The sequence below is a fragment of the Salvia miltiorrhiza genome, chromosome 6, assembly GCF_028751815.1.
Source record: "Salvia miltiorrhiza cultivar Shanhuang (shh) chromosome 6, IMPLAD_Smil_shh, whole genome shotgun sequence".
NCBI lineage: Eukaryota > Viridiplantae > Streptophyta > Magnoliopsida > Lamiales > Lamiaceae > Salvia > Salvia miltiorrhiza.
In genome coordinates, this window is record NC_080392.1 from 40,320,242 (window position 1) to 40,332,737 (window position 12,496).

At 34.6% G+C, this 12,496-nt stretch overlaps 1 long non-coding RNA gene across 1 annotated transcript; it reads left to right on the forward strand.

Annotated features, from left to right (window-relative positions):
* The first annotated feature begins 10,106 nt into the window (after positions 1 to 10,106).
* LOC130989525 (uncharacterized) lies at positions 10,107 to 12,496 on the forward strand. The gene is made up of 3 exons (XR_009090671.1): positions 10,107 to 10,538; positions 11,452 to 11,535; positions 12,137 to 12,496. It is a non-coding gene; the product is annotated as an uncharacterized LOC130989525 (long non-coding RNA).

Here is a 12,496-nt window from a genome sequence, read left to right on the forward strand (position 1 = left end):
GAAAGAGGCTTAGACTGATACTGAATCAATTTCAGTATTTTGATTTCAGTTAGGCACAAGGCTTTAACTGATAATCCACGTAATGTTTCAATCTTGAATTTTGAAATCAGATGAGTATTATAAATCTTACTGGCTATCCAAGGATTTGTCAGTTAGACTGATAACACTAGCAGCGGTAATAAAGCTTACGAAATAGCCTGAGAGATAAACACTTAATCAGTTTTTAAGTTTCTCTTTTTAGTTTATCAGTTTAAGAGGTAAAGATTTTGAGCACAAGTAAGAAAAAATAAATACTGAAAGCGATAAACAACACGAGATTTTTACGTGGTTCGAAAACAAGTTCCTACGTCCACGGTCAGTTGATCAAACTGACAATCACTCTGGGCTTGTGCTTACGAGTACACAGCAAACCTTAAACTGAAACAAAGTTTCAGTGTCAATACACTGGATTGGACTTCTCGTCTCTTTCTCAACTCGCAGTTGCAATGACTACACTCGCCTTGCTTGCGGGGGCTAAGAACTCTTGAGTTCAGACAATCGTCTAGAACTCTCTCTCTCTCTCTCTCTCATACTCTCTTTTCGCTCTTTTGAAAAAGGGGTTCGAAACACCAACTGGATTACAGATAATAGGCTATCTGTAATCAAAGCTTAGGCTATGGATTTACAAGGAAATTGCCTAAAGATGTAAGAGAATTTGTAAAATCAGTAAACTGATTTGGACTTTAGATATTCTTTTCTTCGATTCAAACTTTGGAAAGCAGTGAGTAGGCTGAGTCGTAATTTCGGCAGAGGTTCAACTTAAGTGTTTGAATCGGTGAAGATTGAAGATGATCCTCGAGCTCTATTTATAGGCGAAGTCTTGAATAGATCCATTGGCGAGATGGTCTTCAAGAATTCAACCATTGTGAGATAGATTTGATTTTTCGGCTGAGGCTTCAATCTTCGAGGCTCCTAGTTTGTTGAGGAATGGGCGTCTCTAGCAGTAGGAGCATGGTGCTTTTGAAAAGTTAGCACGAAATAAAAAAGCTCTGTCAGGAAAGGACGATCTTCATATCTCTGCATTTAATGCGGTTGTACTTGATGTATATGTGGCTTCTTTTGAACTTAAACTTCAGTCCGATGAAGAATGTCAACTGATACTTGACTTATGTATCAATCCGCTATTTCCACGTGGCCAACATTAGTGATTCAGTCATAACTGAATCTTCAGTGAAGACTTCATCCATTAAATACTTCAGTATTTGTCTTCATCCATTTCAGTTGCGATCTTCAGTCAAGCGGTTTTCAGTCTTCAAACTTCAGCTCGCCGGTCTTCAGTCTTCAAAACTTTAATCTAACTAGATAACTGAACTCTAACACTTTAGTTCAAAAAGATCTATTCTAGAAAAATAAAATCTAAGGATTTTGGTATCATCAAAACTATGATAAGGATATTTGATTAATTTTCCAACACCAACACGTCTCCCCTACCCTTTTTCTTCCCCGAGCAAAATATATCGGCTGACCCCCAACACTCCTGTGCCGCCCCAACACTTTTGTCTCCTAATTACACCACCCAATCACACCGTCGTCGCCATGCCTCAATATCTTTGCACCATTTCTTGTTCAATTTTGTGGACAGCGAGGGCCGGGGGGTCGACGAGGGCGGTGGTGGTGGAATATCGCTAATCTCCTTCCAACGACTGTTACCTGGTCGCAATTCATATCTCAACAATGGAGAAGACGAATCCACAACAGCTGTTTATTTTGGTGGAACATGAAAAATGAAGATTTGAAATGATTGAAGGGATAAATTAGTAATTTCAAAATCTAACATTGATCACTGTAGAAGGCTTGTAAATGTAACTAGGGGGACAGGAGTTACAATTTTGAAGTGTAACAGTAAAAAGTATGTGGGCCCTTAGTCAATAGCGGGCCTTCGCTAATGTGTAAAGAGTCTATCAAACACGCAGAAATAACGAGATACCTTTTGTGTCTACCGATATCTGTCCTATCAAACAAGCCCTTAGACTTGTGCTGTAAAAAGTATCATTTCTTCAAGACTGTAACTCTCTCTCTTTCTCTTATCCAGACCTACATAATTGCCTTCTTGTTGGAGCAATTGTGAACGGATTCAATTTATTTGAGATTTTCGACACGGTTCACGATCCACATATTTATTCTTAAATTTGTTGGAGCAATTGTATTTGTTTGGAACTATGTTTTTTTTGTTTGGAAAGGGCCTTTGTATCTACATTCTCATCGTTGGTTTTCTTCCCATCCGTCTACCTTTGCTGCTCCACGTTTCACCCAATAAAATCCAACAACGTTTTGATTTTTCTGATGCCGATGCGCTCTGATGTTGATTTCTCCGTTTCATTTGATTTTTTTTCAATGATGATTTATGAATTTTATTGGAGAGATTTGATAGATTAAAAAAGAAAGAGATTTTGGATAATTGATTAATGTTCTTGAATTCACAATCAGATCTATAAATTCACAACTTAATGTTCTTAAATTCACAACCAGATCTATGAATTCACAACTCAATGTTCCTGAATTCACAACCAACTCGATGAATTCACAACTGAATCGTTAGTGTTGGTTGTGAATTTGAGTTGAAATGGACTAAAATTTATGTATTTACGCTACAATTTTATATAGTTGAAAAATAGCGAAAATGCAAAAAAAATGTGAAATATGGATATATGAAAAGCAATTAAAAGTTCCAAAAAAAATTTCTAGATTAACAGAAATTTAGAAAGATAAAATTTGTAAATATTTTGGTCAAAATTTTAACTAAATAATAATAACCATTAGATAAAAAAGTTTTGTCAAGATCTTGTTCATTTATTTATACATCTCAAACTATAAAATGAATTTATCTTTATTTTAACGTTACTATATTGCTTAGAGCTATTTTATATATTATAATAATTCATAAATTTTATTTTATAATTATAATATTGTGACTAAACTATATTCTTAATTAACTGAGTAGGTATATCTTAAATAGAAAAAATTTGAGAATTAAACTACCCTGTCAAGTGTCCTTGGAAATGGGAAAATATCAAAGCAAAGTAGGTATATCTCAAACAGAAAAATTTTGAGAATTAAACTACTCTGTCAAGTCTCCTTGGAAATGGGAAAATATAAAAAACAAGTCTAATTCAATAATGAGTAAAATTTTGTTCGGATCAAAACTATACTTTGGAATTCCAATAAATTACTCAGCTAATGCTTCAAATTTTCCTCTTTCCAACGAGAATGAAGTTGCGAGAACGTTTAAAATAATTAAGTGGAAAAAAATAGAGAAAAAAATACATAATCTATGCTCGGTCATGTGGTCCGATGCATCACTGCTCGTGAAATCTAGCTCACACTTGAGCAATTGTTCATGTCACAATTCAAAGCTCGTATTATGCAAGTGCGCTTATTACTTCAGTCCACAAAGAAAGGATCTCACTCGATAGAGGAGTTCTTCCTCAAGATGAGAGGCTATGCAGACCAGCTATCAGTTGTTGGTCAAGTCATCACTGGAATGAGCTAATCATGTATATACTTGCAGGATTTGGTCAGAAGTATGAAGCTCTTGTGGTCAACGTTATGCACAATTCCGAGACTCAAAATTTGCAAGAAGTACAGTATGTTTTTCAGGCATATGAATTGCGGTTGCAACAACAACTAATGTTGCTTATCGTGATGGTAGAAGCTCTAATTCTAGCAGAGGAGGTTATGCAAATAGAGGAGACAAATATTCTTCAAATGGCAAGACCATTACCTGTCAACTATGTGGTAGAAATGATCATGTTGCTATCAAATGCTTCAAGCGATTTGATATAAATTTCACTGAAAATACAGCACCACAAGCTCACTACTCTGATGTTACTAATTCAGTTTATGATATTAGCTTTGTCCAAGATAATGTACATGTTGATCCTTCTTGGTATGTTGGCAGTGGAGCAACTGCTCATATTACAAATGACTTGAGCAACCTTGCTATTAGTAATGAGTACACTGGATCTGATTCTCTCATGGTTGGCAACGGTAACTCCCTTCCTATATCTCTTCCATTGGCTCAAACTCCATTACTTATCTCGTACCTTTCTCTAAATCTCTCTTGCTTAACAATATACTCTATGTTCGTCATATTACCAAAAATATGTTAAGCATTTCTCAGTTCACTAAAGATAATAATGTCACCATTGAGTTTAATCAGAATTCTTGTTTTGTTAAGGACATCAAAACCAACAAGACACTGCTGAAGTATATCAATCGATCAACGTTTTGAGCTCACGTTTTGAGCTTACCCTCTGTAACTTACTAGTTGTTAGTTAGTTAGGTTTTCTGCTATGAAAAGTTAGTTAAGCCAACTCACTTTCTGTTAAGTAGCAGTAGCAGTTGTAGTTTATATATATCTTGTAAATGTAAATCTCATTCATTCAGTTCAAAACACAAAATCAAAATTCTCTCAAATCCTCTTCTCACTTTCTCTTTTGCAACCATCTTTAGCTTGTTTCAATAGTGTGTAGTATTTTTACACATTTGTATGGTGTAGAGATTCCACCTACATGCGATGTAGTATATTTTCTACCATTGTATTGTGTGAGGTCCCGACTGCATGCGGATAGTGACTTATTTAATGATATATATATATATATATATATATATATGGAAGTAGGGGTGTAAAATCGAGTACCCGCGGGACGAAAACTGCTGAAAACCCCACCCTCACCCGACCCTCCTCTCCGATGCGGGTACCCGAATATAGGGGTGAGCAAAATATCCGAAATCCGAATATCCGATCCGAACCAAACCTAAATTTAAAATTTGGTTCGGATTTTCGGATCGGATCGGATTGAATTTTAAGCAAATTTTGGATTTTCGGATCGGATCGGATTGGCACCTTAAAAATCCGAAAAAATCCGAAATCCGAATTATATTTATAATATAATTAATATTATAATATTATAAATAAATATATATAATTATTAGTTTTTAAATAGTTAAATATTTCTAAATTCTAACCCTGTACTCCCATTTTGGTTGATTATAATTAATGGCTTGTTAATTATGACCTTAATTTGATTGTAATTATCTAATATGTTAGGTTAACATCTATTTCGGATTTTTTTTGGATTTTTTCGGTTTTTGGATTTTTTTTGACATTTCAAATTTTTTTCACATTTCGGGTTTTTCGGTTCGGATCGGATTTTATCCAAAATTTTTTGGATTTTCGGATTCGGATTTTCGGATAATACGGTTCGGATCGGATTGAATTTTAGGAAAATTTTGGATTTTCGGATCGGATCGGATCAGGCAAAAATCCGATCCGAAATCCGAATGCTCACCCCTACCCGAATACCCGCAGCGGATACCCGCTGCGGGTATGCGGGTACCCTCACAGTCCCGCAATTTTTTTTTAATTGTAATTTTGCGGGTTTTTGGTCCCGCTGGAGGGTATTTCGTCCCGCGAGAGGGTATTTTGTCCCACATTTCACAAAAAAAATGAAAATATCATTTCTATTTTTTTTAATTGTAATAAAATGTTTGGAGAGAAATTCAAGAAGAATCAACACACAAAATGATAGCCAGCAGGCCCAGCACGAAAGATTTGGCTTTTACATCACACTGCTCCACATATAACAAATAAACAAGGAAATGAAAAATCTGGAAGAATTTTGAACATCCACATACAAATATTGTAGGCATTCAATTCATTATACAAAAATTCAATTGGACCTGAACACTAAACTAAACTAATTCAACATTCAGTCAATTTAATCGTATAATCCTGAGTAAATTGAGAACTTACCTTAGTTCTTCCGGAGACGGGAAGAGGCGGGCAATGGCGACTGCGCGAAGGAGGACAGCTCCGAGGGGGGCGGCGACGTGCGGGCGCGAGGCAGCAGCGAGGGTGGGCGGACGCGTGGCAGCAGCGAGGGTGGGCGGCGATGGGCCGGCGCGGGCCAGCGGAGCCGGCGGCGGAGTCGAGAGTGGAGACTGGAGAGAGTCGAGAGGCAGGGAGGAGGAGGACACAGACTCGCAGAGGCAGGCAGCAGAGACAGAGAGATTAGATGAAACTAGGGCTTGGAATTTTTGGTTTAATTCCTATTTCCTAATATTATTAAATAAAATTATTTAATTTTAATTTTTAAATATTTATTGCGGGTACCCGCGGGTACCATCTACCCGCGATTTTTGAGAATTTGATACCCTCACCCGACCCTCCTCTTCAAATTTGTGGGTATCGGGTACCCAATACCCGCGCGAGTATCGGGACGGGTGAGGGTATGCCCGATACCCGCAACCCGAATTTACAGCCCTATATGGAAGAGTTCAATGGAGAACACTAAATATTCAAAGAACAGATAACAAATCTCAGTCGTTGATCTTATCTAATCTACACACACACACACACACACACACACATATACATATATGGTGTGGTTCTAGAGAGAACTATATTATTTGTGAGAACGTGAGTACCATCAAATCTAGTGGATTCATTATAAAAATTAATGCATTCCCTGTTAAAATTAATGCACTAAAAAAAATAAAAAAAAATTACTCCCTTCTGGATTCGAACCTAGGATCTACATTCATCCAACAAGATGATGCATCCACCGTAGATCTTGATGATCGAATGGCCGAAAATGGTTCTCCGTTCTTCTTTTATTTAGTGGATCTTTCTTGAATCTCTCCCTATATATATATATATATATATATATATATATTATATTTATGTATTAACCCCATGTATTTTTTAAAAAGAAATCATCTCCTTGCTCTTAAGTTAATTTTTGTAAAGGAAGTTAGTTTTTCAAATTATTTTCTTTCTATTATTTGTGTTGAAATCTATATAATATATAAAACATGAGTTTAACGTAAACTTTTTCCCACCAAAATTTCTCTCTCTTCACTTTTCTTTTTTTATTTTGTTTCTCTTTTAAAAATCATCAATTTTGACTTATAAAAATATATTCAATATAGATGTTAAATTAAAGATAAAGAAAATATCTTTAATTTGATATAAGAATTATAAAAATTTATTCTAAAATAAATAAGTTATTATCGTTTATAGTCACAAAATTAGTATTTTTTCTCTTCTCTCTCATCTCTCATCTATTCTCTCATCTCTCCTAAATCCATTCTTTTGAATGTCACGTTTATCTTCTTTCTATTTGACTCCTTTTTCTATATTATTTTATTTTATTTTTATATTTTTATTAGATTTCATTTTTAATATTTATGCAACTAAAAAGATTAAACTTATATTTGTTCATTTTAGAACTCTTTAACTTAATAAATTAATTAGTTTTATTTATAAAAATAAATCTAATCTTTTCAGCAAAATCAATTATTTGAATGTGCGTAAGAACTTTATTTTAAAATTTATATTCAAACAAAATGACCGTATAAATATGATTTAAATATTCATTCAAAAATATATTAAACTATATGCAAATAAATAGTTTTGTACATCTTAGAATATTATATGATACATAATGATGCTCATTATCATTTACTTACTTTTGATATTTGATGATTTATATATTTATGCACAATATCAATTATAAATAATTAATTGGTATTTCAAAAATAAAAAAGTTCAAATATTTTAAGATTCATGTATTTATTGAGATTATGTCGTTCATAACTTTAATATTTTTGATTGAGATCCATGTTTACATTTGTTTATATTTAATATGTATATTTATTTATTTATTTATTTATTTAAAATATTGTTTACTTTCAATATCGATCGTGCATCGCACGAGCGGGCATACTAGTATTTTGTGAAATCATGATAGCATAATTGTGTAAATTATCTGAATTTTACTATGCAAAATCGCAAGTATTTGTATTATCATTTTATTTTCTTTCAATATTTTCATGTTTTATTTTTTCATGAGGTATTTTTAGTTTCTTTTTCTGTTATATATATATATATATATATATATATATATATATATATAGAGAGAGAGAGAGAGAGAGAGAGAGAGAGAGAGAGAGAGAGATACAAATTATATAAGTTCATACAATATTCTCACATTCTCACAAAAAACAATATATATAAGGGTGAGCTAAAATAAAAATAATTCTTAAAATAAAAAATAGGAACCATTTTCAGTCCTTAAATCAACAAGATTTACGATTGATTCATCACTTTGTTAGATGAATTCATTGTCCTATATTCAAATCTCATATGTAGCAAAAAAATTAATTTTGAAATTCAGACATTTACACAACGAGTTAATATTATTCTTCATGGAATTCGTACATTTTAGTTGGTTCATGTTTTTTTATTTAAAGAGTTGTTTTTATATTAGCACCTCCCTATATATAGATATATATACATGGGGTGTGGTTCTAGTGAAAACTACATTTTTTGTAAGAACACAAAAATTATTATAATTAATGCATCCTTTGTAAATATTAATACATCCGTTGTAAAATTTAACGCATTCGTTGTTAAATTTACCGCACTTGGAAAAAAAAATCGTTCCCTTCAGGATTCGAATCCAGATGTTGCATTTATTTATCAAGGTAATGCATCCACCGTAAATCTTGTTGATCGAATGACTGAAAATGGTTCTTCATTCCTATTTTATTTAGTGGTTGATACTTGAACCTCAACCTATATACACATATGTATGCATGTAAATAATTTTCATAAAGTATTTGAATCCCCCAATTTTATGTATTGTAAGATTTTTCATAAAAAAATTAAGTGCATTTTAATTTAAAATTTACCAACTTCATAAATTTTTTAGTATGGATATTTCTTAATCTGTGATTTTTATTTCCAAGTTCTTTTCATTCTTAAAAAAATGAGAATAAATAAATTATACTCCCTCCGTCCCAGCCCAATAGGCTCGGTTCTTTTGGGCACGGAGATTAAGAAATTCAATTTTTGATAGATAAATGGTGTGGTCCACATAAATTTAAGCTTTTAAGTATTCCCTTATTTTTTCCTAATCACTTTTGCTCCCTTATCTCATTTTAACCTCTCCATTTAAATTAAATGAATTAGAATCTAGGCTGCTGAAATTAAACGAACAAGCACAACAGCACAGAAATCAACCAAGACACATCACTGATGCAAAATGAAAATTTGAAATTGCATTAGATCATCTCTTCGAAAAAATATTTGATCCTAATCACAAATCTTAAACATTTCCCAACTTAAATTTAATTAGGGGCATTCAGCCACCACCAAATTCATCAGCAACCGAATCAACCAAAAATGAGAAGGGAAAGAAGGCAGAGAGGTGGCCGGGTCGTCGAAAATTGAAGGGGAAGGCGGTGGCTTGTGGCTGTTGTCGCCGAAAATTGAGGAGAGAAGGGAGGGAGATGGCCGCAATTTAGAGATCTGCGAATTTGGGTACCTAGGGCTCGGCGACGGCTGCGGAGTTCCTCCGGTCAGGACGGCGAGCCAGCCACCGCTGGTATATCAAGCAGCACCGCCGCTGTGAACCCTAACCCCTAAATCGCCTCCCTCTCTCTCTTCCTTCGGTCATGTAATGCCCCGCTCTTTTATATATATATTAGATTAAACATGTGCATTAGTTATAAAATTCTTTTAATTATTTATTGTGACTATTTTATTCAGATAATATTATTTCAGCAAAAGTCTGTATAAGAGATACAGAGCTGCGATTTAATATTCAATCATGAATCAAACCAATAATTAAATTATTGGTTTAGCTACACGTTTGAGACCTTGCAGAATAGAGTGTGTGCAACAGCTGCTGCCTGCAAGAACAACTCCCATCAGCTACAATTGAATGTAGCAAGTTCTAGAAAAAAAGGTTGGCTAGATTAACCAACAAATGGGGCATTAAACGTAAATTGAAGGCCACTTCATGAGAAAAAAGGAGAATGCAAACACTAATAAAATATGTTCCACTTTGTTTTCTGGAATGGTATTTTCATATATGGTCATGCTAGGAGCATATCCCCCTCCCAATTCAAAAACATATTCATGTTTGTCAAAAAGGGAAGGCAACAATTGTCAAAAAGGGGCAGCTCAAATTTCCACTTATGCTGCCACCTACCACAGCTCCATTGCCTATAAATTGAGCCCCTCGCAGCAGCATTAGAATCACCCAAAAACCCCAAAACCCCAGAACAACACCAAAGCAGAAAATACTCCTTTCTGTTTGAAAGAGCTCAAGTGAGCTCCCTTCGCCGGGCTGTTTCTTCGCCGACCGGCCACTAGGCTCTGAACCGAGAACGTGTACTCGTTCCTCCATCTTCAGGCTACCAAACCCAACAATCGAAAGGCCGAAGCCTTCTCTATATTTTCCTGACCAAAGGCCGCAATATCCTTCGGCGGCCAACGTCGAATTCCCGACTTAGCCACCGGCCAACTTACGGCTTTCGTTTCTCACTATCCTTACGACGAAAAAGGATCGAGAAACCACCGTTGTGTAGCCTGATCTACCTCGCACGAGGAAAACTAAGTCGTAGACCTTCGCGGCTAAACACCATCGCGGAACGACGACCGGAAAACCCCCGACGAACAACTTCCATTAGTGCTCACTTGGACAAGGGTAAGTTGACGCCCTTATTTCGATGCATTCCCGTTTCTATTATATTATGGGAAATTTCTGGGGTATATATGGGAGTGTGGTAAATATTTGTACAAAGTTTCATGTTATTTGAACTTCGTTTACCACCCTTTTAAAATTTGAGAAGTCTACTGCCCGTATCTGTTGAAACTGTCGTGAGGCAGATGATTAGGTTAATTATTTCAGTAACCATATGTTGATATTTAGCTCTCAAATTTTTATTGTATGAAGATATATGTGTTAGCTATCTTCATATAAAATTTGAGGTTATTCCGGTAACGTTTGCTATTTTTTTCAAAAATCTGGACTTTCAGTTGGCAGAAACTGCCGAATCTGGTAGGCGATGGGAAAATCGCTATATCTCTTAAACTACTTGGAGTTTTTCAACATACTTTTTTTTCAATTAAACTAGACTCAAAGAGGTTTCTATTGACATAAAATTCGACTCCATACGAGTTCGGAGTAAAAGCAGTTTATTAGTTGAAGTTGAATCTATACAGTTTTGTTGAGATGGAAATAATTCAAAATAATTCCTATTAAGGATTTTAAAGTTTTATTGTTGATAAAATATCACTTTTAGATTATAAATGAGCTATCGATGTGTATATATATATTGGTGATTGGCATTATTAAATGGGGAAAAGGAAAACGTTTTATGTTTATAGAATTATTCTTTATTTATAATAGATAAATAAATGAATAATATAAAATGGAATTTCCTACATCCTCAAAGGTACATGAAATATTTTGATGAAGGAAGAACGATTGCATATGAGTTAGATATAGTCGTTTAAGGAAATATGGGTAGTTAGAGAAATGAGTGAATAGTGATTCACTGCATTTGTTGTTATCTTTTCTATTATTCACTCGAACACATGTTTTCGTGTTATCAAAGGTTCAAATAAACAAAAGCGTCTGAGTAACCTATCGCGCTAAGGAAAGAGAATCATTGTCTTAAGTAGCAAAACACTGCAATCAGGTGGGCATTACTTTTACTATACGTATATAGAGATCCCCTGCGTGTCGTAGGCCTCTTATACGAATGAATGCATGAGATGATTTAACTGTTAATTTCAGTTTTATATATCTATCAAATGAGTTTAATGTTACATTTGAGCAAGTTATTTCGTTACAAAATATTTGAGTTAAAGTTATTTCAAGTATTGTCTTGCCATAAAATGTTTAAATTTTAGTATGATATCTATCTGCTTTGGCTTTGCCAATGATGCAATCGAATTCGGGTCCTGAGCAGTTGATAGCTATCCTGCCAGGGCTAGTGTACACCAGTGACCGTGAGTCATCTAGCGGGTTGGCCGGTCAAGTGACCGTGAGAGGTGGCCACCTCTCCGGCACACAGTTCCAGATATGATAGATTACAAGAGAACTTAGACTGCAGTCGAACTTTAAGAATCACAAATGAACTTAGTAAGCTTGGGCCTTTTTAGCGAAAAACTCCCTTGCTGTACTGTTTATGATGGCATGACAATTTACAGTTTTGAAGCATGTATTTTTATACCTAGGCATACGTGCCCACTGAGTGCTTTTGTACTCAGCCCTGCATATGTTTTCTAAATGTGCAGGTTGAGCTGATGTGATGATGGTGCTGCAATGAGCGGAGTCTCCAGGGTTGTTAATAAATAGTTAACCTGTCTAGAATATGTCTTCATACATATGTCTAGCTACTTTCCGCTGCAAGATGTTGTTGATGTTATAGTATGTTACGTCATACTTTGAGTCTTAAGAGAATGGTTTCATATGATGTATAACTTGATTAATGATATTAATTAAGTTTTATGCTGTCTTTCATAGACTATTTTCAATTGAGTATTCATGAATAAAAATGACGAGTTTTATTAAGATGAGTAAGTGTTACGGCTATAAATGACGCCCCTTTTCTTCCCCTTCTTCTTTAACCCCATCCCTAGTCGTAGATCACTCGG